Here is a 25,000-nt window from a genome sequence, read left to right as displayed (position 1 = left end):
GAATTAAAAACGCACTTGAGTCATCTCCGCGTGTCATTCCTCCACCGGGACGTTTCGAAACAGTGAGGCAGTGAACCAATACTGTAATGGAGACTCGCTTCGAAGCTTCGGTCTGCCAAATCCAAAAAAAAAAAAAAAAAAAAAGATAGATAAAAAAATAAATAGAGAAACGAAATAACTGAATAAATAAATAAATAAGTAAAAGATAAATAGAAAAACTGACGCTAATAAAGAAAGGAGAGAGAGAGAGAGAGAGAGAGAGAGAGAGAGAGAGAGAGAGAGAGAGAGAGAGAGAGGAGGTTGATGTTGAGTTGCTGAATTTGATGAATTTTCTGAAAAGAATTCGTTTGTCAGCGACCAGAGGAGGAGGAGGAGGAGGAGAGGAAGAGGAAGAAAAAGAAGAAGAAGAAGAAGAGGAGGAGGAGGAGGAGGAGGAGGAGGAGGAGGAGGAGGAGGAGGAGGAGGAGGAGGAGGAGGAGGATCAAAGTAAATAAACCAGAAAAAGAAGAACTGAAGGGAAATACAGAGAGAGAGAGAGAGAGAGAGAGAGAGAGAGAGAGAGAGAGAGAGAGAGAGAGAGAGAGGAAAATCACTAATGAAGCGAAGGATGTGAAAAAAGTCCTGTTCCTTTCCCATTTTCAGTTCATTAATTCAGTTTGGTCGCGGAAGAAAACCAAGTCAAACACAAGTTAGTCAGACAAGCGCCACTTTTTGTATTTCCGCGAAGTTTGTTGAGGGAAGAAAAAAATGAGAATAAAAGAAGTGGGAAGAGGCGATAGGAGAAAGACGAGGGAAAGAGGAAGACGTGAAAAAGAACAAGAGAAGTGAAAATAGAGTTAAGAAGAGAGAAAAATAGAGAAAAGCGGAAACTATATGTAGAGAATTAGAAAACAGAGAAGCGTTAGGAGAAAGACGAAGGAAAAAGGACGTGATAAAGAACAGGAGGAGTGAAAATAGAGTTATAAAGAGAGAAAAATAGAGAAGAATTGCTGTATATACAAAATGTTATCGAAAAATATATGTAGAGAACTAAAGAACAGAGAAATAGGAGAAAGACGAAGGAATGATAAAGAACAGGAATGAAAATTGAGTTATGAATGTAGAAAAGTAAAGAGCTGCCTTGTGTGAGATGTATGTTCGTGGTGTATATACAAATGTTATCGAAAAATAGAGAGAGAGCGAACCAGAGGACACAGAGGCGATGCAGCAAACACACAGAGGACAAAGATACACGCTAGCATAAAATAACTTACGCAAAATATATCAGAAAAAGTGAGATATGAAAGGCAGATCGTAAATGTATTATAAACAAGACATATCTCCAAAAATACGGTAAAATTGGAAAATATGAACCAAAAAATGCATAAAAATAGAATGAAAATCAAATCGATGTGAATAAGAATATAGAAAAAACAGGAAAAATGTGGGAAAAATAGAGATAGATAGATAAAAAAGTATACAAGAATTGAGAAAGTGAAGAGAGGAGGAAGATGAAACATAGATAGTAATATAGGAAAACAGGAAATAGAAGGAACAGAGATAGATAGATAAAAGAGTATACAGGAAATACGTAGAAGAAACAGAGATAGAGAGATAGAAGAAAGTGTACAGAAATGGAGGAAATGAAGAGAGCTAGGAGGAGCTGAAGAACAGATAACAATGTAAAAAAAACAAGGAAAAATAGAAGAAACACAGACATTTTTGTATGTAAGAGGGAGAACTACCAAGAGCAAAAAAATGAATATTAAAAAAAACAAACAAGAAATGGAGGAAGTGAAGGAAGGAAGAAGCTGAAGGAGAGATAACACACGTAAAAGACGAGAAAAGTGTGTAGCTGGCAGTGTGTGGAGCGCCTTGTTTGGCTCAGCGACACGAGAGAGAGGAAAGAGGAATCACCACCTAAGTATTGTAAAGTCTCGTAGAATTTACACTCAGGTTTACGAGAGTGTGCGAATGTCCGTGTTTTGCAGCCACTGAATGAGGTAAACTCCCTTCCCCTTCCCTTCTTCCGCCTCGTTCATTTCACCCTTTACAGAACGTTTAAAAAGGGTGACTACAAATAAAAGAGACGGAAGATCTTGTTAAACTTTTATGGCGTGTTTGGCGTTTAAAGACGAAAACAAGCCATGGAAGAAAGAGAGAGAGAGTAAAAGAGAAAGAAAGTGAGGAAATAAATGGCTGAATCTACCACGTATAAAAAGCGAGGAAAAAGAGAATGAGAAGGATAGAATCATAGGGACCGAAATTGCTTATATTATACACGAAAACAAGCCTTAGAGGAGAGAGAAAAAAAAGAGAGAAATGAGAAAATAAATAACTGAATCTACCATAAAAAAACTATGAAGAGTGAGTGAAAAAGACAACCATGGGGACCTAAACTACTTACATTCCTCTATACTCTCTTTTTTTGCTCTAAAGTGAGAAAGAGATTGATAGTGAGTGTGGTGCTTCTATCATGTATATAAAGCGAGAAAAGAGACTGAAAAGCATACAACCACGGCAACGTAAACTTCCTATATTCCTTCTTCCTTTTTGCTATAAAGTGAGAAAGAGAACGGCAGTGAAGGTGGCGCTGTGTTTTGAGGAAGGCAAGAGGTTTGGTCTCTCATTGCCGCGAGTTTATGTGAGTCAAGGCTGTAATTCTCGCGGGAACTGAACTGGAAATGTGTGGTGAGGGCTGGAGGGATGAGATAAGAAGGGTCTGGTGAGGAGGGAAGGAAGGGGCGGCGCCGGAGGAGGGAAGGGCCGCGGACAGGGAGGAGGAGGGTAGGGAGAAGCGTGGAGCGAGGCAGGGAGGTGTGGACTGAGGTGGAAGACTCTATGGAGGTGAGTGAAGGAAAGGAAGGCGAGGAGGACTAAGATGAAAGTGGATTGAAATGGAAGGTTGTATGGGAAGGATGAAGGAAATGGGAATGGGACATGGTGGTGTAGGGGTGTAGGGTGTAGGGGTGAAGGGGTGGAGTATAGAGGCTTGTGGTGTGTGTATAAGGCAACGTCAGGGTTATGAACACCCAACACTGTCTCTAAGATTTCTACGAGTTTCCCCTTGAAAGAAAACGTAGGGAGGCGCGGCTGTGCTGGTAGATAGAAGGAAAATGACTGTTTCTTTGTGCAGTTCGTCTCGCTAACGTTATTTGCTCTATTGATCAAGTAGGGACCCGTTAACTAACTCCTTTAAGAAGACTGAAGCATGACATCAAGGTCCTTACTCAGAAACGCTTTGCTTTCTCACCACGAGTGTTTTCCAAGGCCACAGAGATGATTAGCGAGGTTTTCAAGACTGTTTCTCCAGTTAATAATGTAGAAATCTCGTCACTCTGCCTCTAGAACCATAAAAACTTGCTAAAAATGTTTATCTCTCTCACCACGACTATTTACTAAGGACACAGAGGTGATTAGCAGGGTTTTCAAGAGTGTTTCTCCAGTTAATAATGAAGAAATCTTGTCAATCTCCTTCTAGAATAGCAAAAACACCTTAAAAGACTTAGGTAAATCTTTATAAACGATCTTGAAATGGTGAAGGTGAAGCACAGAAGGGTTTGAGAATACGAGGTTACTTCTCCACCAAATATTACTGCAATACCGAGTCATGATGTCACTTACTTGAACGTCACGGGTGGAGCTCCTGACGTCACTAAAACTACTGCGTCACAAGTACAGCATGTTTTTTCTTCACCTAGTATGTGTGACGTCATCCCATTAGTCAAGCATTAAGTCACCAGTACAGGCTGGTTTTCTTTACCCAGCATTCCCTAGTGACGTCATCCTATCAGTCAAGCATTGCGTCACTAAAGCACGTGTTTTTGTTTACCCAGCAGCTGTGACGTCATTCCCAGTCAAATATTGCGTCACTGATAGCGATTTTATTTACCCAGCATTCCCTAGTGACGTCACAAGTACAGCCTGTTTTTCTTTACCACACACACACACACACACACACACACACACACACACACACACACACACACACACGTGAAGAGATAAATTGGATAAGTGTAGATATGGAAACGGGGCCACACGAGCATAAACCCCAGGCTCTGTAAAACTACAACTAGGTAAATACAACTAGGTAAATACACACACACACACACACACACACACACACACACACACACACACACACACACACACACACACACACACACACACACACACACCACGTATTGATAAAGACAATCGTACTAATAACGTTATGAATCATTTGTCGCACCTTCCTAACGGAGTCACTGTTTTCCTATCCTTTCGTGTCACTAATAGTGCTTTTGTTCACCTTTCAGACAGGGAGAAGGACCCGAGGACGATGCTTCGCCGGATTCCACCACGACGGACGAGCTCGCCGAAAAACTAAAGGTAGAGTGAAGTGAAGTGTGTTTTTGGGTGTTTTATACTGAGAAATTGAGTTTTTATAGAGTTTTGACTTGATCTGGTGCGTTTTGAGATGTTTTTTGGTGTTTGATTGTGAGAAAGTTAAGTTTTGTTTAGTTTTGGCTGTTTTAGGTCACTCTTGAGGTGTTTTTGGGTGTTTTATGTTGAGAAATTGAGTTTTTATAGATTTTTGACTTCATTTGGTGCGTTTTGTGTTTTTTTGGTGTTTGATTGTGAGAAAGTATTTTTTTTTCAGTTTTGATTGTTTTAGGTCACTCTTGTGGTATTTTTTTGCGTTTAATTGAAAGAAAGTCAGTTTTTTAGTTTTTTTAGTTTTAGTTTTAGCTGCTTCAGGTGACTTTTGAGGTGTCTTTTTGGTGTTTAGTATAGAGAAAGTGAGTTTTTTTTGAGTTTTGGCTGTTTTACGTTACTTTTCAGATAATTTTTTCGTGTTTTATGGGAAAGTTAATTTTTTTTCTGTGTTTTGGTTATTTAGGTCACTTTTTGGGTGTTTAATTGTGAAAGAATTAGTTTTTTTAAGATTTAGATGCTTATAGTAAGTTTTAATGTGTTTTTCTTATTTCATTGTGAGAAAGTGAATTTGTTTTTGAATTTTGGCTGTATTTGGTACGTTTTGAGTTGTTTCTTGTTAATTAATAGCGATAAAGAGACTTTTTTTTAGTTTTTATGTATATTTGGGTATTTTAAGTCAATTTAGAGAGTTTTTTGGGGTGATAATGAATTCTCTCTCTCTCTCTCTCTCTCTCTCTCTCTCTCTCTCTCTCTCTCTCTCTCTCTCTCTCTCTCTCTCTCTCTCTCTCTCTCTCTCTCTCTCTCTCTCTGGCAATATCTGTAACGTGTATATGAACCAACACATTGAGACGTGAAGGAAAGGCTGGAAGGGAGAAGAAGAGATGAGATTGGGGAGAAGGGAGGGGTGGGGAGGAGAGAGGAAGGGAGAGAAGAAGGGAGGGGAGCAAAAAGTAGTCTTATGTGCCAAAAATGTGCGTCACGTCTCCCCATTAACATTTAAATGACCTTGAATATGTGTTTTTGTTTGGCGAATGTGTTAGAGTATCACATCAGGAGGAGGAGGAGGAGGAGGAGGAGGAGGAGGAGGAGGAGGAGGAGGAGGAGGAGGAGGGGAAGGCTTTTATATTGTATGGGTTAAGGGATTAAGGAAGATGGAGGAGGATATAATGGAGGGAAGGAGAGAACGATAGAAGTCAATGAAGAGGAGGAATAAGTACAAGAGAGGGAGAGAAGGAGAGAGAGAAGGAGAGAAGGAGAGAAGTCAATAAAAAAGAGGAATAAATAGAAGAGAGGTCAGATAGAATGAAAGGAGAGGGATAAGTGAATGACGGAGAAGAGAAATAAAAGAAGAGATTGTGAGAGGAATGAAAGAAGGAATAAGTGAATAAAAAGAAGGGAAGAGAAGAAGAATAACTGAATAAAGAGAAGAGAAGAAGGAATAACTGGATAAAGAGAAGGAATAATTGAATAAAGAGAAGAGAGAGATAAAGGATGGAATAAATGAGTAGATGGAAGAAATTGAGAAGTAAAGAAATAGGAGAGGAAAATATAAATAAATGAATAAAATGTGAGAAATAAAGAAAAATAAAGAAAAAAATCATATAGAGAAGGAAGGAAAAGAGAGAGAGAGAGAGAGAGAGAGAGAGAGAGAGAGAGAGAGAGAGAGAGAGAGAGAGAGAGAGAGAGAGAGAGAGGATGCTTGGATAGCGTGAGGAGTGAGACTGACTAGTAGGCGGCCCACACACACACACACACACACACACACACACACACACACACACACACACACACACACACACACACACACACACACACACACACACACACACACACACACCTTGGTAAAGAAGAAAAAATAAAACAATAAGTCACTTTAACATTCTCTTCAGTAAACGTTATTAGCATTTTCTCCTCCTCCTCCTCCTCCTCCTCCTCCTCCTCCTCCTCCTCCTCCTCCTCCTCCTCCTCCTCCTCCTCCTCCTCCTCCAGATCGTGAATTCAACAGGAAGTAACTTAGCCAGATATAAAAATAACACCTACGAATCGTGCCGCCCAGACTGGCAAGGGTGTGGGCGTAGCGTGGGCGGCAACACATGTCAGGGCGCGGCAGGTGGGCGTGTGTGGGCGGTGATGGGGGGCGTGGCTTGTCTCTCGTGACATCATGCTCCTCCTGTCAGGTGTGGGTGGCAGCCTTTTAGTTCAGGTGGGTGTGGGTGGGTGGGTGTGTGGGTGGGCGGGTGAGGTAGTGGGTGGGTGGGTGGGTTTAGTGTGGATGTGGGAGTTTAGATGGCGCTCTTGTTCAGAAAATCATGAAGAACTAAGAGAAGAATGTTAAAAAGGGATGAAATTTGCTTTTTTTGGTCTAAATCTCTTATTCTACTTTATTTTCACGTCTTCAGTACGAGAAATAGTCGTTAAACTGTCATTCATTGTTTAGAAGGCGCCTTTGTTCAGAAAATCACTAACAACTAACACGAAGATGATGAAAAAGAACTAAAACTTATCTAATTTGTCTATTCCTGTTTTCCTATTTAGTTTTGTGTCTTCAGTGCGAAAAAAAGTCTTTAAGATGTCACTCATGTAGTTTAGATGGCGCCTTTGTTCAGAAAATCACTAATAACTAACACAAAGATGATGAAAAAGAACTAAAACTTATCTAATTTTGTCTATGTCTGTTTTCCTATTTAGTTTTGTGTCTTCAGTGCGAGAAAAAGTCGTTAATTTGTCACTCATACAGTTTAGATAGCGCCCTTGTTCGGAAAATCATTTGTGATTAACACGGCTTTAATAAAAAGACTGAAACTTCTCTAATCTTGTCTATATTCTTTTTTTCATTTAGTTTTGCGTCTTCAGTGCGAGAAAACGTCGTCAAATAGTCACACATGAAATTCAGTGGCGCTCTTGTTCGGAAAATCTTGAATAATTAAGATGAGAACGATAAAATGGGATGAAACTTGCCTAATCTTGTGTATGTTCCCTTTTCTATTTAATTTCACGTCGTCAGTGCGAGAAAATGTCGCTAAATGTCGTTAAATTTGTCAGTCATGGAGTTTAGATAGTGCTCTTGTTCGGAAAGTCATCAGTAACTAACACGAAGACGATAAAAGGACTGAAAGTTGCCTAAATCTTGTCTATATCTCTTTTTTCTACTTACTTTCACGTCTTCAGTGCGAGAAAATGTCGTTAATTTGTCAACAATATAGTTATAAAGACAGAAATGACTCGAAATAATGACAGAAAGACAAAAATTAGCTATAAATGTTTGCCTCCTTTATGTTACCGCTTCAGATGTAGTTATAGACACCAGTGGCTCGAAATAAAGACAAAGGCAAAAAGTTAGCTATAAATGTTTGCCTCCTTTATATTACTCACTTCATGACTCAATTTTCCCTCTCACGATCATCAATAGCTCAAAATCATGAAACGAGACCAAAAAAGACTTATCAGCAAATATCTCTTAACAAATTTCAAGCTTCTTTTTTTATCTTATTTCTTGATTCCCACGAGCAGTAACGAATGTGGAGCGAGCGAGCGTCTCCACCACACCTCCGCTCACCTCCCGGCCTTTGTTCCACCACCCCGGTCACTACACGCCCACTAAGACACGCCCGCCCGCCCACTGTCCATATTTCCCACCGTGACCTGGCCTTATCATCAGTAACAAAGAGAGAGAGAGAGAGAGAGAGAGAGAGAGAGAGAGAGATGGTACCCTTCATTCACACATCTCCTCCTCCTCCTTCTTTCTTCTCTGTTCTAATCTTCCTCTCTCTCTCTCTCTCTCTCTCTCTCTCTCTCTCTCTCTCTCTCTCTCTCTCTCTCTCTTTCTCTATGCATCTCATCTCGATATCTATTACCTGAGACACATTTCTCCTCTTTCTCTCGTCTTTTCCTCTAACCTCCCCTCTCTCTCTCTCTCTCTCTCTCTTACCCAGAATAAGTAATAATTGGGGTTTCAACAGCGTATCAGTGGTAGGAAAGGAATCAATGCATCCCTGAGTTCTTTACCTGAGTCACGCCGCCACACTCCCAGATGATGCGGCGCGGCGATGACTCACAAACCGCTCCCAGGTGTTCCCAGAAGCGATCTAGGGCGTTGTGGTGATGCTGTGGGGCTGTGAGTGTGTCTTGGGGGTGTGGTGCCTAGCTGGAGTGTTTTCTGGTGTTGTGAGGATGTTTGTGTTTGGTGAAGATGTCTTGGTGTCTGTTTTATTCATTTGTTTGTTAGAAGAAGGTGTCTGAGAGTGTTTGGTGACTATCGTTCATATTTGAGTTCTGGTGTAATATTTGGTGACGTGACATTGTTTGGTGATTTTGTCTAACTCTTGTGGCTTTACATGTGACTTATTGCTCTGAATATTATTATGAAAGCTGTGATTGGTTGGGACACTATGGATAAGTTAGTTTAGGGATCAGGTTGTTTTAAAAGCTCGTGTTCCAGTCTTAGAACCTCTACATGTGTTAAAAGAAGGAATCTGAATGTACATAGAAGGATTTAATGGTCGTGTTAGCCATAAAAGAGTTTAAGATAAAGGGTTCAGATGGAAGCAACTAATCTGTGAGAATATCTAAGGAAACTAGGACACTTTTATAAAGCAACTTCGCAATACAGACACCGGAACCTTACCAAAGACTAGTGCCTAAATAGATTACCATTTTAATAGAAGATAATAGAAACTAAGGCATTTTAATTAGCTAGCTTTCCAATACACACTCCAGAAGCTTACCAAAGTGTAATGCCGGAATAGACTATAGTTTAAATTGACGATAACAGAAACTAGGACATTTTAATTACCCAGCTTTCCAAAACAGTCTCCAGAAACTCACGAAAGTAAAGTAAGTGAATAGACCACAATCTTAACAGACGACAATGATAACAAAACTAGTGATAAATTAATTCCTTACCTTTAGAGCTCGTTGTTGCTTTTCTGTCCAAGTAAAGTCAAGGTGCTCAAATATCAGTCGTGTTTGGCAGTGTAGTGTGAATCAATGCGGGTGAATGTAAATGGGTGAATGGGGGAATGGGGAACCTTGGCTGGTGTTTAATGGAGGCTAATCAGGGAGAGGAGATGCAGGGGAGCGCGCGATGTGAGTCTGGGGAGGAATGGGGGAGGGAATGGGGTGATGGGGGGTGATGGGGAGGGTATAAGGTTCTATCCGGGATGAGAACGGGTCCTCTTTGGGGGGTGTGAGGGTGAAGGACAGGGTGGCAGGGTGTGGGTGGACTGGGGCGGAGCGAGCAAACACCGCCCGTGGGAAGGTATATACACTCCTACTCCACTTCCCCCCCCCCTCTCTCTCTCTCTCTCTCTCTCTCTCTCTCTCTCTCTCTCTCTCTCTCTCTCTCTCTCTCTCTCTCTCTCTCTCTCTCTCTCCACCTGAGGAAGGGTTGGACCGGTGGAGCAGCGTCACCACTTACCCATAATCCTCTCCCTCTCACTCCCTTCCTGTCACTCCCTCCCTGTCACTCCTTCCTTTTCATTCCCTTCTTTTCACTCCCTCCCTGTGCTCTCTTCCTGTCACTCTCTTTCCGTGTCACTCCCTCCTTGTCACTCCATCCTTTTCATTTCCCTCTTTTCACTCCCTCCGTCACTCCTTTTTCACTTCCTTTTCATTCTCTCCCTTTCATTCCCTTCCTACCACTCTATCACTCCCTCCCTGTTCCCTATCTGTCATTCTCTTCCCTCTCAATCCTTCCTCATTCTCTCCCTGTCTCACTTTCACTCCTCCGTCACACCCACACCATGGAGGGAGGCAAGTTATTAAAGTGACGTGTGTTTTCCTTCAATTATTCGTTTATTTTTCATGATTCTGTGGAAAAATTAATAGTTTGGCTTCCTTCGTTCTTTTACGTGACAGGTGAGTGAAATCCCATTATCTGGCGAGTTTGTATAGTGAAATGGTTGGTTTATCATGTAATACGCCAGTGGTTAATGTTTTCCTCTTGCTTCCTCGTTTTCTTTTCATTTTTTCGAGGGGATGTATAAGTGTTCTCCTCGTCAATGTTAAAATAATCCCTTGTGTGTAAAAAAACGTTTTTGATTTAATGTAAGTGAGGAAAAAAATCAGTCCATCACTAGTTTTCATTTCCAGTGGTGAATATTCTCTTGCTTCCTCGTTTTCTTTTATTTTTTTGAGGGGGTGTGTATAAATATTCTCTTCGTTAATGTTAAAATGATCTTGTGTGAGTAAAAACGTCCTTGATTTAATGTAAGAAAAATACATTCCACCTGTAGTTTGCATTCCGTTTTTTTACATTTTTTTTGAGGGGGTTTATAAATATTCTCATCGTTAATGTAAAAATAATCTATTGCATGAGTAAAATACATCTGATTTAATGTAAGTGAGGAAAAAACCATATTTCACCACTAGTTTGCATTATTTTCAACGTCAATGGCTTGCTTCCTCATTTTCTTTAAATTTTTTGAGGGTGTGCATAAATATTCCCTTCATTAATGTAAAAATAATCTCTTGCGTGAGTAAAAAAACGTCTTTGAATTAATGTAAGTGAGGAAAAAATCATATTCCACCACTAGTTTTCATTATTTTTAACGCGAGAGGCTTTTCCAGGATATGAGGTGAAGTGGTGTTTAAGTTGAGGCGTTCTCTAACTCGCTTTCCTCTCGTTCTTATTTTTCCCTCTCGCTTTTCCAGTTAGCCGAGTGGGTGCACATTAGTTGAGTGCAGCGTGCGTGTCCTCGGCGTTATATTGCGTTTAAGCGGAACACAAGTGGAGCACGTGTGTTTGAGATGAGCTGGCTGTGTGTTGGGTGAGGGAAGGGTGTGAGGGAGTGTGGAGGTGGCCTAGAATCCTCACCTGTCGCGATAACACACCTGTCACTTCTACCTGTCTGTCTTTGTGGTCTTAGAGTTACACCTGGTCCTCGTATCTTTCCCTCACATCTCACACACCTGAAAAAAATACACGGAATAACAAATGAGAGAGAAGAAACAAGCAACACTCTCTCTAACCTCTTCAGTACTGGGACACATTTTTACCTTGAGATTTGTTTACGATTAGACCATTTTATTGACATTAGGAAGGGTCTATGGAGGTCAGAAGATTTATGTCCAAAGTCTTCACTGTTTAAATCCCCCACATGAGTTTCTGAAGCTGTATAAAATCACCAAATGAGGAGAGTGAATATGAAAACGTTTTACTGAAGGGGTTAAACACACAATAAGACACTAATAACCTGTAAAATATTAAAAAGAACATTGAGATTTAAACAACAGACAAGCTTTCCTATCCCAACAAATGCCTTGCTTCATAAACCGGAGCCGAAGTATTAAGTTTCCAATGGCTAATGAATTTGTAACGTGGGTGGAGCCGATGACGCCCCGCGGTTGTGCCTCACGAGAGAATCTGAGGCCTGCTTCATCACTCGTGGGCCTCCTGACGCCTGATTCATGCCCCCATCACGTTGCCAGCATCTGCAAGTTAAATATTGAAGGGGAGACGAACCTACGCCTGATTGGAGGGATGGGGAGAGAGAGAGAGGAGAGGTGAAGGGTGTGGAAGTGAATGGAGAAAGGAGTGGAGGTTGTTTGAGGGTAAAGATGGATAAAAATAGAGGTGAATGAAAGGAGGAGAGTGAAGTAGGAAGGGAAGCTGTTGGGAAGAAGAGGAATGTAAAAAAGGGAACAGGAAAAAGGAAGGGAGATGGTTTGAGAGTAAAGGTAAGCAGTGAATGGTTAGGAATACAGGAGAATGAAGACAGGAGAGTGAAGAAGGAAGAGGAGTTGTTGTGAAGAAGAGGGGCATAAAAACTAAGTAGTAAGATAGTAGAAAGGAAGGAGGAATGAACTGAAAGGCAAATGAGATAATGGAAAGAAAATCTGGAACATTCGTTGGAAGAAAAGGAAGATATGGAATGAAAACTATTATAGAAAATGAAGGAGAAAGGAAAAATATGGAAATTAGTAAGGGAATGATGAAAAGGAGGAGATAAATGAGGAAGAGGGAAAGAAAAAATAAGGAAGGAGAAAGTATCTGAACCTCCTTATCCTCAAGAGGTGAAGATGCAGAGTTACACAGACAAGGATGAGTGAGGGAAGGCAAAGCAGGACCAGCCTCACGCCATCCCACCCTGATCCACAACCAGTATTCAGAAAAGCTTTGCTCTCTCACCACTACTACTTTCCAAGGCCACAGGGATGATTAGCGGGGTTTTCAAGAGTGTTTCTCCAGTTAATAGTGTAGAAATCTTGTCACTCTGTCTCTAGAACCATAAAAACTTGCTTAGAAATGCTCTTCTCTCTCAGCAGACTGTTTTCCAAGGCCACAGAGGTGATTAGCGGGGTTTTCAAGTGTTTCTCCAGATAATAGTGTAGAAATCTTGTCACTCTGCCTCTAGAAACGTAAAAACAACTCACAAAACTCGTGTAAATTTAAATAAAGCCTTTTGAAATAGTGGAGGTGAAGAGCAAGGAAATGTTTGTGAATACGAGCCTGGCCTCTATTTTCTATGGCTACAGAGATGACTAACCTGGTTCCTAAGAGTGTTTCTCCTATTAGTAATGTAGAAATATTGTTAATCTCTTACTGGAAAAACAAAAACATCCTTAAAACTCTTATAATTTTAACTAAACCCTTTGTAAAGTAACGGAAATGCAGTGAAGAAGTGTTTCAGAATATAGTTCGCACACACAGGTTAAGTGCAGCGGCTTCTCTCCAACCTGGCCCCACTCTGATGGATGTGCGCGCGTTTCAAGACCAAGGTACGCTTTCAAAACACAAACAGCGGTGGGTAGAGAAGAAATACTCTCGTGATCGCCTGATGGTCCGTGAAATCCGCTGATCCATCTTGCGTTTGTGTTCAATTTGGTGCAATATCACTCGCCTCAAGAAGTAATACGTGGAAATATAACGTGCATCGAGTTTATGAATACCAGCCATTACATCACCCCGCCCCAGTGAACAGTGAGGCGCAAAGGAACACAAGGGAGGAACAAATACCAGCATCAATACGAGACTGTTTATGAAAGACGTTGTATAATCGCCACCGGGAATGAGAAGGCACAAATGAACACAAACGAGGAACAATTTTCTTTTTATTATGTAGGGAAGAGGGCCAACCAAGGGCAAAAAAAGGAGGAAAGATTGAAATAAAGGCCCACTTGAGTGCTGGCTCTGGACAATGAGGAAAAGCGTCAGCAAATGCCTCGATACCTCCGTCTTAAAACTCTGCCAGCATGTCTATTGATACGAGAACATTTGTAGATATATAATTGCCATGGTGAACGATAACGCACAAAGGAACACAAAGGAGAGACAAATACTAGCTTACCAGTTGATACGAGGCTGTTTATGATAAATGACCTTATCCAGTCGCCCCAGTGAACGGTGAAACACAAAGGAACACAAGGAAGGAACAATTATTTTCATGCAAGAGGGAACTAGCCAAGGGTAATATAAAAAAGAAGCTCACTTCAAATACAAGTTCCTAAAAGATTAAATAGAATTACCAGCATTTTTTTTAAGTAAGAGAGGAGAAATGGCAAAGGGCAACAAGAATATAAAGAAAAAAGGTCCGTTCAGTTGCAGTCTATTGATGTTTCTGATAGATGACGTTATGTAATTGTCTAAGTGAACGATAAGCCACAAGGGAACACAAAGGAGGGACAAATACCATGTTTTTTGATCCGAGGAGATTTGTGATAGATGACGGTATACCATTGCCCAAGTGAACGGTGATGCACAAAAGAACACAAAAGAAGAAATATTACTGCCATTTCTATTGATCTGAGGACATTTGTACATAGATAACGTTATTTAATCGCCCCAGTGAACGATAAGCCACAAAAGAACACAGAGAAGGGAGAAATACCAGAATGTTTATTGATTTGAGGATATTTGTGTACATAGATGACGTTATTTAATTGCCCAAGTGAACGGAAGGCACAAGAGAACACAAAGGAGGGACAAATACCAGTATGTTTATTGATACGAGGATATTTATAAACAGATGACGTTATTAAATCGCCCAGTGAACGGTGAAGGGCAAAGAAATAAAATTAATTCCTTTTTTCGCTGCAAAAATAGATAAACAGAAATGGCTTTATCTTTTCCAGTCTAGCTCTCCCTTAACACAAAATGAAATAAAAAAAAGTAAACAAAAATAAAACCTTAAAACCAAACACATGACAAAACAAGAAAAAATAGAAAAAAAAAAATGAAAATCTCAGAAATTTGGTGTAGTTATCCTCATAATTTCTCGTTTTCCTTTATTGTCCGTCCATTGCATCGGGCAGGTAAACAAAGCGACCGATGCCCCGACTCGTAAATAACACAGCGCAAAATAAGACGTGCTTCAAGGGGTGTTGTTTTCCTATTATAAATCACGCCACACACTGCAACCCGGACACACTGGCGAGGAGGCTGCTCTCTCTCTCTCTCTCTCTCTCTCTCTCTCTCTCTCTCTCTCTCTCTCTCTCTCTCTCTCTCTCTCTCTCTCTCTCTCTCTCTCTCTCTCTCTCTCTCTCTCTCTCTCTCTCTCTCTCTCTCTCTCTCTCTCTCTCTCTCTCTCTCTCTCTCTCTCTCTCTCTCTCTCTCTCTCTCTCTCTCTCTCTCTCTCTCTTAGTGTTGTAGGTGAATATTCTCTCTCTCTCTCTCTCTCTCTCTCTCTCTCTCTCTCTCTCTCTCTCTCTCTCTTGCTCATCCCAGTAGAGAGAGAGAGAGAGAGAGAGAGAGAGAGAGAGAGAGAGAGAGAGAGAGAGAGAGAGAGAGAGAGAGAGAGAGAAATGCAAGTGGAGGAGAAGCAGAACGATGAATAAGAAGAGGAGGAGGAGGAGGAGGAGTAGGAGGAGGAGGAGGAGGAGGAGGAGGAGGAGGAGGAGGAGGAGGAGGAGGAGGAGGAGGAGGAGGAAGCTAATGGAGTGTAGGTAGGGTGAAGGAGGAATAGGTACCAGGTAGAGACCCACAACCTCTCACCCCTTCATCCCTTCACCCTTCACCTTTTCAACACCCCCCCTTCACCCCGCCCGGCACTTCAGACAACTAGAGCACCCGGGGCAGTGGGCGTGGGTGGGCGTGGGGCGGCAGCGGGCAACGAAACGTGACGGGAGGGAGAGAGAGAGAAAAAGAGAAAGAGGAAGGGATGTGATGGAGATGAGAAAAGGGAAGGAAGGAGATAAACGTGAAGAGAGAGATGAAAAGGGAATAGTGAAGGAGGGAATAAGTGTCAGGGTTGTGTTAGTATTGTGGGAATTAATGTGCTTTAAATTTGAGTAAGTTAGGTGAAGGATTGAGGGAAATAGCCATGGTGAGGTACAGAAGGGGGGAAAATATGAGAAATCTCCCTTGAAACCACCACGAGTTTCTCTTAAATTAACGCTCAGGTGAAGTGTGACCGATAAACAGACGAACAGCATCCGAAAATTCCCACCTTTCACTTGTACTTGAGATAAAAGAAAGGAAGAAAAGAAAATAATGAAGGAAATTTGACTACATCTTACTTAAAGCCTTCAGTACTGGGACACATTTTTGCCTTGAGATTTGTGTACGATTAGACCATTTTATTGACATTAGGAAGGGTCTATGGAGGTCAGAAGATTAATGGCCACAGTCTTCACTATTTTAATTCCCCACATGAGTTTCTGAAGCTGTATAAAATTACCAAATAGTAACCAGAATGAATATGGAAAAGCGTCACGTTACTCGAGGGGCTAAATAAAAGAAGAGAGACAAGAAAGTAACGAGGAAATTTGTCTACATTTAACTTAACGCGTTCAGATCTGTAACTTCAATAACCTTAATCGTGACACTGACAAGAAAAGAAAGACACTAAATAAAGGTCTAAAAACTAAGAACAAAACCACAATACTACAGAAGTGAGGGATACAGAAACTAACTTAACCTAAGAACTAGAACCACAAACACACACACAAAAAATAGGGATGTAGAAACTAAATTAATTCAAGAACAAAAATATGAAACTGGATACTGAAAACCACAAACACAACACTGAAAAAACAAGAACATAGAAACAAAACTACAGATAAACAACACAAAGACGATGAACACAGAAACACCTCACCAAGCACCAAGGTCACAGTGAACACAAGGCCACATAGGGACCGACAGTGCACAAATATCAGAGGAATCCAGGATCAGTCTAGGGTACAGTACAGTCTTTCCTACTGGTGGCTGTGCACAATACTGGCGGTACTAAAGGCGAGGGTGACGCTGAGAGGTGCATTTCCCCTTGATGGCTCGTAAAGGGAAGGTAATTTTCTTGTGATTCTATCTTGTAAGGTTCGTCTGGGAGTTCTGAAGCGGTGGTGTCTTGATTCCTTTCTCCTGTTACTGTTATTGGATTGAGTGTGTGTGTGGGTGTATGGGTGTGTGTGTGTGTGTGTGTGTGTGTGGGTGTGTGCTGGGATGTTTAGTGGGTGAAGGGGAGATTAGATGGAGTGTGTAGGGAAGGGACGCACTGATGAGGATGTTGTGAGTGTGTAAGTGGGAGAAGGAGGAGGAGGAGGAGGAGGAGGAGGAGGAGGAGGAGGAGGAGGAGGAGGAGGAGGAGGACATCTGATGGTCATCCTTCCCTTTGTCTTCCTCTCCACCTGCGACCCTCCCTCACCTTGGCATGTACACACACACACACACACACACACACACACACACACACACACACACACACACACACACACACACACACACACACACACACACACACACACACACACACACACACACACAGATCCTGCAATGCTTTTTATTCTATTTTTTCTCCGACATCCACTTAGAGAATCAAGTTCATTTTTTGCTCTTGGACACACCGGCGCATCTGCTCTCGGGGGTGAAGCAAGAGAGAGAGAGAGAGAGAGAGAGAGAGAGAGAGAGAGAGAGAGAGAGCGATATGAAAACTCACTCGCAGACGGACGCTATCACTGAAGACCTCCAGTACACGATACCATCTTTAAGACTGAGCTTTGCAACTTTAATAGCGCTCCTTACACTGGACTGCTTGCTGCGGGTCACACAACGCTACACCCTCACGCGGTTTAATGAGAGAAGTGACGACCCACGGATGAGTATATTCAGTCCCTCCCTCCTAAACCCTCGCGACCCCGCCACTACCAGACGCCGCCCTCGCATAAGGCAGTTTTATCACGTAGTACAGGCCTGCTGGTGACTCTCGTGTCCTCGGCGTTAGTAAACAAGTCGCGGGCGTGGTGGTGGTGGTGGTGGTGGTAGCGGTGGTGGTGGTGAGCGTCAAATGAATTCTGGGTTTGGATATGGCGTAGTGGTGGATTGAAAGAGAGAGAGAGGGAGAGGGAAGGAGAGAGAGAGAGAAGAGTGTGTGTGTGTGTGTGTGTGTGTGTGTGTGTGTGTGTGTTGCTTGTCAGATGTTCAGTGTCTCGTGAAGTCACATCTTAATAAAATATGGAAATACTCAATAGAATAAACAAGATAATCAGAATAGTGTTGTGAGGCAAGAAAGGCACAACAAACAATAGAATGTAATAAAACAACGCTGGTCAAAGCAAAGAGAAAATATGTTGGTTCATATATTATAAATTGTGCTTCAACCTCTTAGCGATGTCAACTGGAAAATTTGTAAGAATAAGAAGGAAGTATCGTACACACACACACACACACACACACACACACACACACACACACACACACACACACACACACACACACACACACACACACACACACACAGATGACACCCATGATAGTGCCGTCTTGCAGTGTTATGACTCCAACCACCACAATAAACCCTGGCAAAGGTGTACACTCAGATAAGCCAGACGCCGAACAGACACACGAACAGACACACGGACAGACACACGGACAGGCACACGGACAGGCACACGGACAGACACACGATCACCTGCAGACTTACACCTGCCGTCACTCCTTCAGGTATATTTAATTAAAAGGAAAGGCAGGTAAGAGCAGGTATGGCACTGAGTCAACATACCTGACCTGATTTTTTTTAACCCACGATGCGATACTGTAAAAATTCGAAAAAAAACACCTTCTTGGGAATGAATAGGCTGACCTTACCTGTGTTTTTTGCATACCTGTAGACATAGAGAGTCATTTAGCAAAGTCAAAAATGCATAAAGAGACTCGACTTGAGTACACGAGGCGGACAAACGCACCGATTAATTGAAGACAAACAAGGGGAAATAAAAGGCGGAGAATAAATCCGTGCATAAAAGAGAGACAAACACAGACGACGCGGAAGGTTTGATGCCTTTGTCAAGTGGAATGAGAGGAGGAGAATGAGAAAAGCAACAAGCGAGACGTTAAAAACCTCGCTGTCACAACAAAGACTTAATCATCTGTCGCTCCTTTTTATGCTCAGAAGAAATGGAACACGCACACACACACACACACACACACACACACACACACACACACACACACACACACACACACACACACACACACACACACACACTACAAATTACCATATCAAACTTCACATCTAGACTAAGTTATATTATCTTATCCTCTTCAATACTGGGATACATTTTTACATAGAGATTTGTGTACGATTAAGCCATTTTATTGACATTACGGAGGGTGCATGTAGGTCAGAAAATGAATGGCCACAACCTTCACTACTTTAATCCCCCACATGAGTTTCTGAAGCTGTATACATCACCAGAAACGCATCATGTTACTCGAGGCGTAAACTTCACTTTAGAACCAAAACAAGATGAAAACTCGCTGAATTTATATATTTACCTTATAAACTTAGCACTTCCTTGGACTCTTTACAATCTGACACGAAGATCTCAAGTATTTACCGTCCCCACAAGTACCGCACGCGAGTCTGAGGGAAGGAGGGAAGCAAGGAAGCAGGAATGGAGAAGGTCAAGAAATCAGCCACAGCGAGGGTAAAGATTTAAGGGAGTGGAAGGCAAGGGTGAAGGGAGTGAGGGTGTCAGGGTCGCCAGGTCAGGGAATGATGGGGAGGGAGTAAGGGCGAATTAGTCAGGGGGAAAGAGAATCAGGGACCTGGGGAGCGAGAGGGCGTGAGGTGGGTGTGAGTACTTATCAGGGCGGGAAGAACTGGAGGAGAAGTTACAGGAGGAGGAGGAGGAGGAGGAGGACTGGAGGAGGTAAAAAGAAGAGGTTAAGAGTAAGAGGAAGTGAGATGAGTGGATGAGGGAGAAAGGAAGCTGAGAACGTAAAGAGAGGAAAGAATAGAGGAAAGAAGAGATAGAAGAGGAGGAGGAGAGAAAGGAGGAGACATAAAGAGAGGAAAAAAAAATGGTGGAACAAGAAGATATAGAAGAAGGAGAAGGAGGAAGGGAACTAAACTAATAAACTAACACTCCTCCTCCTCCTCCTAATCCTCCTCCTCCTCCTCCTCCATCTCCTCCACCTCCTCCTCCTCCATCTCCTCCACCTCCTCCTCCACCTCCTCCTCTTCCATCTCCTCCTCCTCCTCCTCCTCCTCCATCTCCTCCTCCTCCTCCTCCTCCTCCATCTCCTCCTCCTCCTCCTCCTCCTCCTCCTCCTCCTCCTCCTCCTCCTCCTCCTCCTCCTCCTCCTCCTCCTCCTCCTCCTCCTCCTCCTCCATCTCCTCCTCCATCGACACAAACACAGGTGGTAAACGGACGCACCAGAGGACAGGCACGTGGACAGGTGAGGCTGGACAGGTGCATGGCCAGGTGACACAGGGAGGCGGCGAGCACTGAGACAAACAGGTGCAGGATAGAGATTGGCGGCGCGGGAACTGACGAAGCACCCAGATAACATCACCAACACAGGGGCTCTTGGTGTAATGGCGGGGAAGGTGACGTGGTGACAGGGGAGTAAAAAGGACAGAGAGACAGGGACACTGGTGCATTGGACGTGGTGAATTGTAGGGAATGCTTTTTTATATCAGTGAAGTTGTTGTCTTAAGCTTATTGTGCAGGACAGACAGACAGACAGACAGACAGACAGGGATGCAAGTTACCATGTTATCTATATTAGAGTAAAGAGAAGGATATATGATAAATGATGCATAGAGAGAAGTTTGAAGGAGATTTAATGATGTGTTGTGAGTTTTTTGATGAGTAAAGCAATTGATATTTTTAGTCGTGAGGAATATTGTGTTTTCTCAGACAACGTGTAGTAAAATTTGACGCTTGAATTAATTAGTTTTATCACTGGGGAAGATGGAACACACACACACACAAACACACACACACACACACACACACACAGAGAGAGAGAGAGAGAGAGAGAGAGAGAGAGAGAGAGAGAGAGAGAGAGAGAGAGAGAGAGAGAGAGAGAGAGAGAGAGAGAGAGAGAGAGAGTTGTAGGCAGGTAAGGTCTCTCACCTGAGGCAGAATCACATACCTGTCTTGTTGAGTTAATCTTGACACATCTGCTCCAATACTTTCTTCTTTTTACATGTTTTTTCTTCCACCTTCGCTTCAACTGAACATTAATTTCACCTGCACTTTTTTTCCCACGCTTGGCAAACGTCCACACGCACTAAGAACTTAAAGAAACCCCAACAAACATAAATAACTCACTTACGAAACGTCTTTACTGATACCCACGAATCGTACAAGAAATCTATACTTATCTCACACTTTTCCTTATATTTGTGGAAGTGCGTTTGTCTCGTGTCATTGGAGTGTATGTATGTATTTTCCAGCATTTTGGCGCGCATTTTCCACGGTGCTTTTACCTGCTAAGCGACGCGGAGCAATGCCATTCGTGTTTATCGCCAGTAATTCCCTCCCAGCTCAATTTATCAGCGAGAGAGAGAGAGAGAGAGAGAGAGAGAGAGAGAGAGAGAGAGAGAGAGAGAGAGAGAGATTTGTTACTTTATCTCTTTTTTTTTCTCTTATATTCACTGTCTCTCTTACTCTTCCTCCTCCTTTCTCCACATCTCTTCTTCACTCTTTTGTTGTCTTCTCTTAATATTCATTCTCGTTTTCCATTATTCACGTCTATTTTATTTGATTTTCCCTGTCTTTACCAGAGAGAGAGAGAGAGAGAGAGAGAGAGAGAGAGAGAGAGAGAGACGAAAACTTTATTAAAAACGCTCTTCTCTCTCACCACGACTATTTTCCAAGGCCACAGAAATGATTAGCGTGGTTTCCAAGAGTGTTTCTTCAGTTAATGGTGTAGAAATCTTGTCACTGCCTCTAGAACCGTAAAAACACCTTAAAAACTTGTGTAAATTTAGACAAAGCCTTTTGAAATAGTGAAGGCTTTGAGAAAATGAACCTTACAAACAGAACCTCACTGTTTCATTATATTGGAGAGAGAGAGAGAGAGAGAGAGAGAGAGAGAGAGAGAGAGAGGAGAGCGGATCTTCCTCCCTGATTACTACACACACGACTGATGTAAAAATGTCGTCTTTGATCCTTGCTATTAATTATTTTTGCTGAGGAGGGATACGAAGGCTTTTCCAGGCAATTAGTCTCTCTCTCTCTCTCTCTCTCTCTCTCTCTCTCTCTCTCTCTCTCTCTCTCTCTCTCTCTCTCTCTCTCTCTCTCTCTCTCTCTCTCGTCTTTTTAGCCGAGGAAGAGAGAGAGAGAGAGAGAGAGAGAGAGAGAGAGAGAGAGAGAGAGAGAGAGAGAGAGAATCACTTTTGATATTACCCCCTTCAGTACTGGGACACATTTTTACCATGAATTTTCTGTGTGGTTAGACGATTTTATTGACATTAGGAAGGGTGTATGGGGTCTGACGATTAATGGCCACAGTCTTCACTATTTCACTCCCCATGCAAGTTTCTGAAGCTGTATAAAATCACCAAATAGTAAGCAGAGTGAATATGGAAACACGTCATGGTACTGAAGGGGTTCGTAAGAGTGTCACCACCTGAGTTATCGTTGTTTGCATCGTAGTCTCGGTGAATGATTGAGCGATAAACAGATGCGCCGATGCTGCTCCCTTTCCGTGTGTTTTGGTGAAAGATTCCAGAGATAAATAGTTCCCGTCCCCTCTTGATCACCTGAGCTCATTAACCTGAAGAAGCGGCGTCATTATCCCTTATACAAGATTCCATTTACCTCCGCTGCCTCCTTAAGTTACCTGAGCCACCTGGTAATTGATTCCTACACCTGCGAGATGATTTAAGTTCACCTGCGTCTGTTAACTTGCTTTTTGTATTCATCTGCATAGTTTACCTGTTTATGTTTTTTTGCCTTTGTTTTTGTCCGTTTTTTTATTTCTACTCTCGCTAATCACGTTACTTCTCTTTTTGCTGTCAATTTCCTACCTGCACAGGTGTTATCTTTAATTAACATGTCTGTGAGTGGATCATAGCCCTTGTTTACCTGTGTATTCGTCTAATTCTTTATTCCTTCTACTACTGATTCTCACCAAAGTACAGGTGTTACATGTTTACCTGTGATTTCGTTCAAGCCTGTACCTATAGTCAGCAATTTGGGTCACCTGTGTTAGTGATGGCATGACCTTTGCTCCCTTTCCCATTGCTTTACGTTGCCTCTTTTACCTATATCTTTCCCTGAGCCAATCCACCTGTGCCCTGGCTCTGATTGCGCCCCGTCCTCGTTACCTCGTTTGCCTCGTTCCCTCTCGCTGTCCCCGCTGATGTGATGGGATTGCACGTCACTTTCATAGGTTACGTGCGTGTGTGTGTGTGTCCGTGTCTGTGTGTGCCTCTGTGTGTGCAGGTTTAAATTTCAGACGGAAGCTGAAAGGGAGAACACAAAAATTGAATCAGTAACAGACAGCTTCACTTTAATTAATGGACGAGATGTAAAATCGAAAAAACATTCATATCTCTTTGTATTCCTTATTAAAGAACCTGATCCTTTTCTTAGCTGTCTCTGCGTTTACCTGTTAATTATCCATGTGTCTTTGCTGATTATGCCATACAGATGAACTAGAAGAAAGAGGAGAAGGAGGAAGAGGAAATATAGAAGAAGGAAGAGGAGAAAGAGAAGATAGAAGAGACGAAAGAGAAGGAGGAGGAAGAATAAGAGAAACACTAACAAAAACACTCTTAAGAACCAAGCTAGTTATCTTTGTGGGCTTTGAGAATAGAAGCCACATCACCTCTATATTTGAAAGACTCTAGTTTCAGTCAGGGTTTTTATGGATAGTTTGATGATTCTAGTGACAGATTAACACGATTTCTGCTTTATCAACAGCAAAAACCTCTTAAGAACCAGGCTAGCCATCTCTGAGCTTTGAAAATATTGACCACATCACCTCTATATTTAAAAGACTCTAGTTTCAATCACACGGGTTTTTAAGGGTAGTTTGATGGTTCTAGTGACAGATTAACACGATTTCTACTTTATCAACAGCAAAAACACTCTTAAAAACCAGGCTAGTCATCTGTGGGCTTCGAAAATAGTGGCCACATTACCTCTAAATTAAAAACTACTTATTTTTTACACCTGGGCTTCATTTACACGTGTAGATAATGCGTGTGTGTATTAGTAGCGCATAAATCACTTAATCCCTTCGCGTGGTAACCTGTCGTTCTATAAAGCATTGGGGGGTCTTTAATAATTGAGATGAGCGAGGCAGCGTGAGTAGAGAGGATGATGCGAGGGATGTCCATATTACCCCACGCTTGATTGAATATAAAAAGGTGAACCACTCTCACAGGTGCGCTAATTAACCCTGCCACCTGATCACTGTGTAAATATTAATCTTGGCAATGGAGAGTGATGAATAGTATGGGTAATTTTTGTTGGTTCTTATTCAGAGGTGTGTGTGTGTGTGTGTGTGTGTGTGTGTGTGTGTGTGTGTGTTTATAATTTTAGGGTTGTGTGTTTTTATGTCGTAAATGAAAAAAAGGGGATTGTCTATACAGTGAAAGGGTTAATTTAAAGGGTTTAACTCTACTTGTTCATTTGTAATAGAGTAATCAAATCCTTTCATTTTTCCTGTACATATTTTTTAAAGACTATCAGTTTTTCTCTTTAATTTTCCTCTTTTACTTTTTTTTTACTCATTTCTCTCTTTTATATAATCCTTCTTTCAGTTTTACTTCCATTCCTCATTTATCTTTTATTTTCCTTTTCTCTTACTTTCTTTACTCTCTCTTATGGTTACTCTCTTTCATTACTTTCTCTCTCACCTTATTTATTCATTCGCTTCTTTTTTAATCTTTCCTTTGCTCATTCTTCTAGTTCACATTTATCTACTTCTTTCACTTCCTTCTTCCATTCCTTTTCATGTATCTCTTATTCTCCATTTTCTCTTCCTTTACTCTTTCTCTTACATTAGTTTCCTTTTCACCTTATTTACTCCTTTATTTCTCTTCTTTATTCCTTCCTTTACACATTCTTCTAGGTCTCATTCATCTACTTCTATCATTTTCTTTTTCCATTTCCTTCCATGCATCTCTTATTCTTCCTTCTCTCTCTCATCTCTCATTTCTTACATTATTTTCCTCTTACCCTATTCATTTCTATTCCTTAATCCTTCTTTTATACATTTTTCTTCTAGTTTCCATTTATCTCTTCCACTTCCCATGCATCTATTCACTTCTCCCACTTCCTTCTTCCATTTCCTCTATTTCTCTCATTTCCGTCTTAATCCCCTCTCATCCTTCCCCTCATTACTTTCATCCCTTGAGCCAAACACTCGCCTCTCATTCCCCTCATTACAATTTCACTGATTTTTTTTTCCCCTTCTATG

General features: G+C 41.8%; 1 long non-coding RNA gene across 1 annotated transcript in view; it reads left to right on the top strand.

The window, feature by feature from the left end:
• LOC123507540 overlaps window positions 1-25,000 on the top strand; it is a 245,345-nt gene that overhangs the window by 135,280 nt on the left and 85,065 nt on the right. Inside the window, exon 3 of the long non-coding RNA XR_006675674.1 lies at window positions 4,278-4,350. This is a non-coding gene — a long non-coding RNA (uncharacterized LOC123507540). The remainder of the gene's footprint in view (window positions 1-4,277; window positions 4,351-25,000) is intronic.

Source organism: Portunus trituberculatus, chromosome 22 (genome assembly GCF_017591435.1).
Source record: "Portunus trituberculatus isolate SZX2019 chromosome 22, ASM1759143v1, whole genome shotgun sequence".
NCBI lineage: Eukaryota > Metazoa > Arthropoda > Malacostraca > Decapoda > Portunidae > Portunus > Portunus trituberculatus.
The sequence above is the reverse complement of the archived record's forward strand: the minus strand, read 5'-3'. Positions and strand labels throughout refer to the sequence as shown.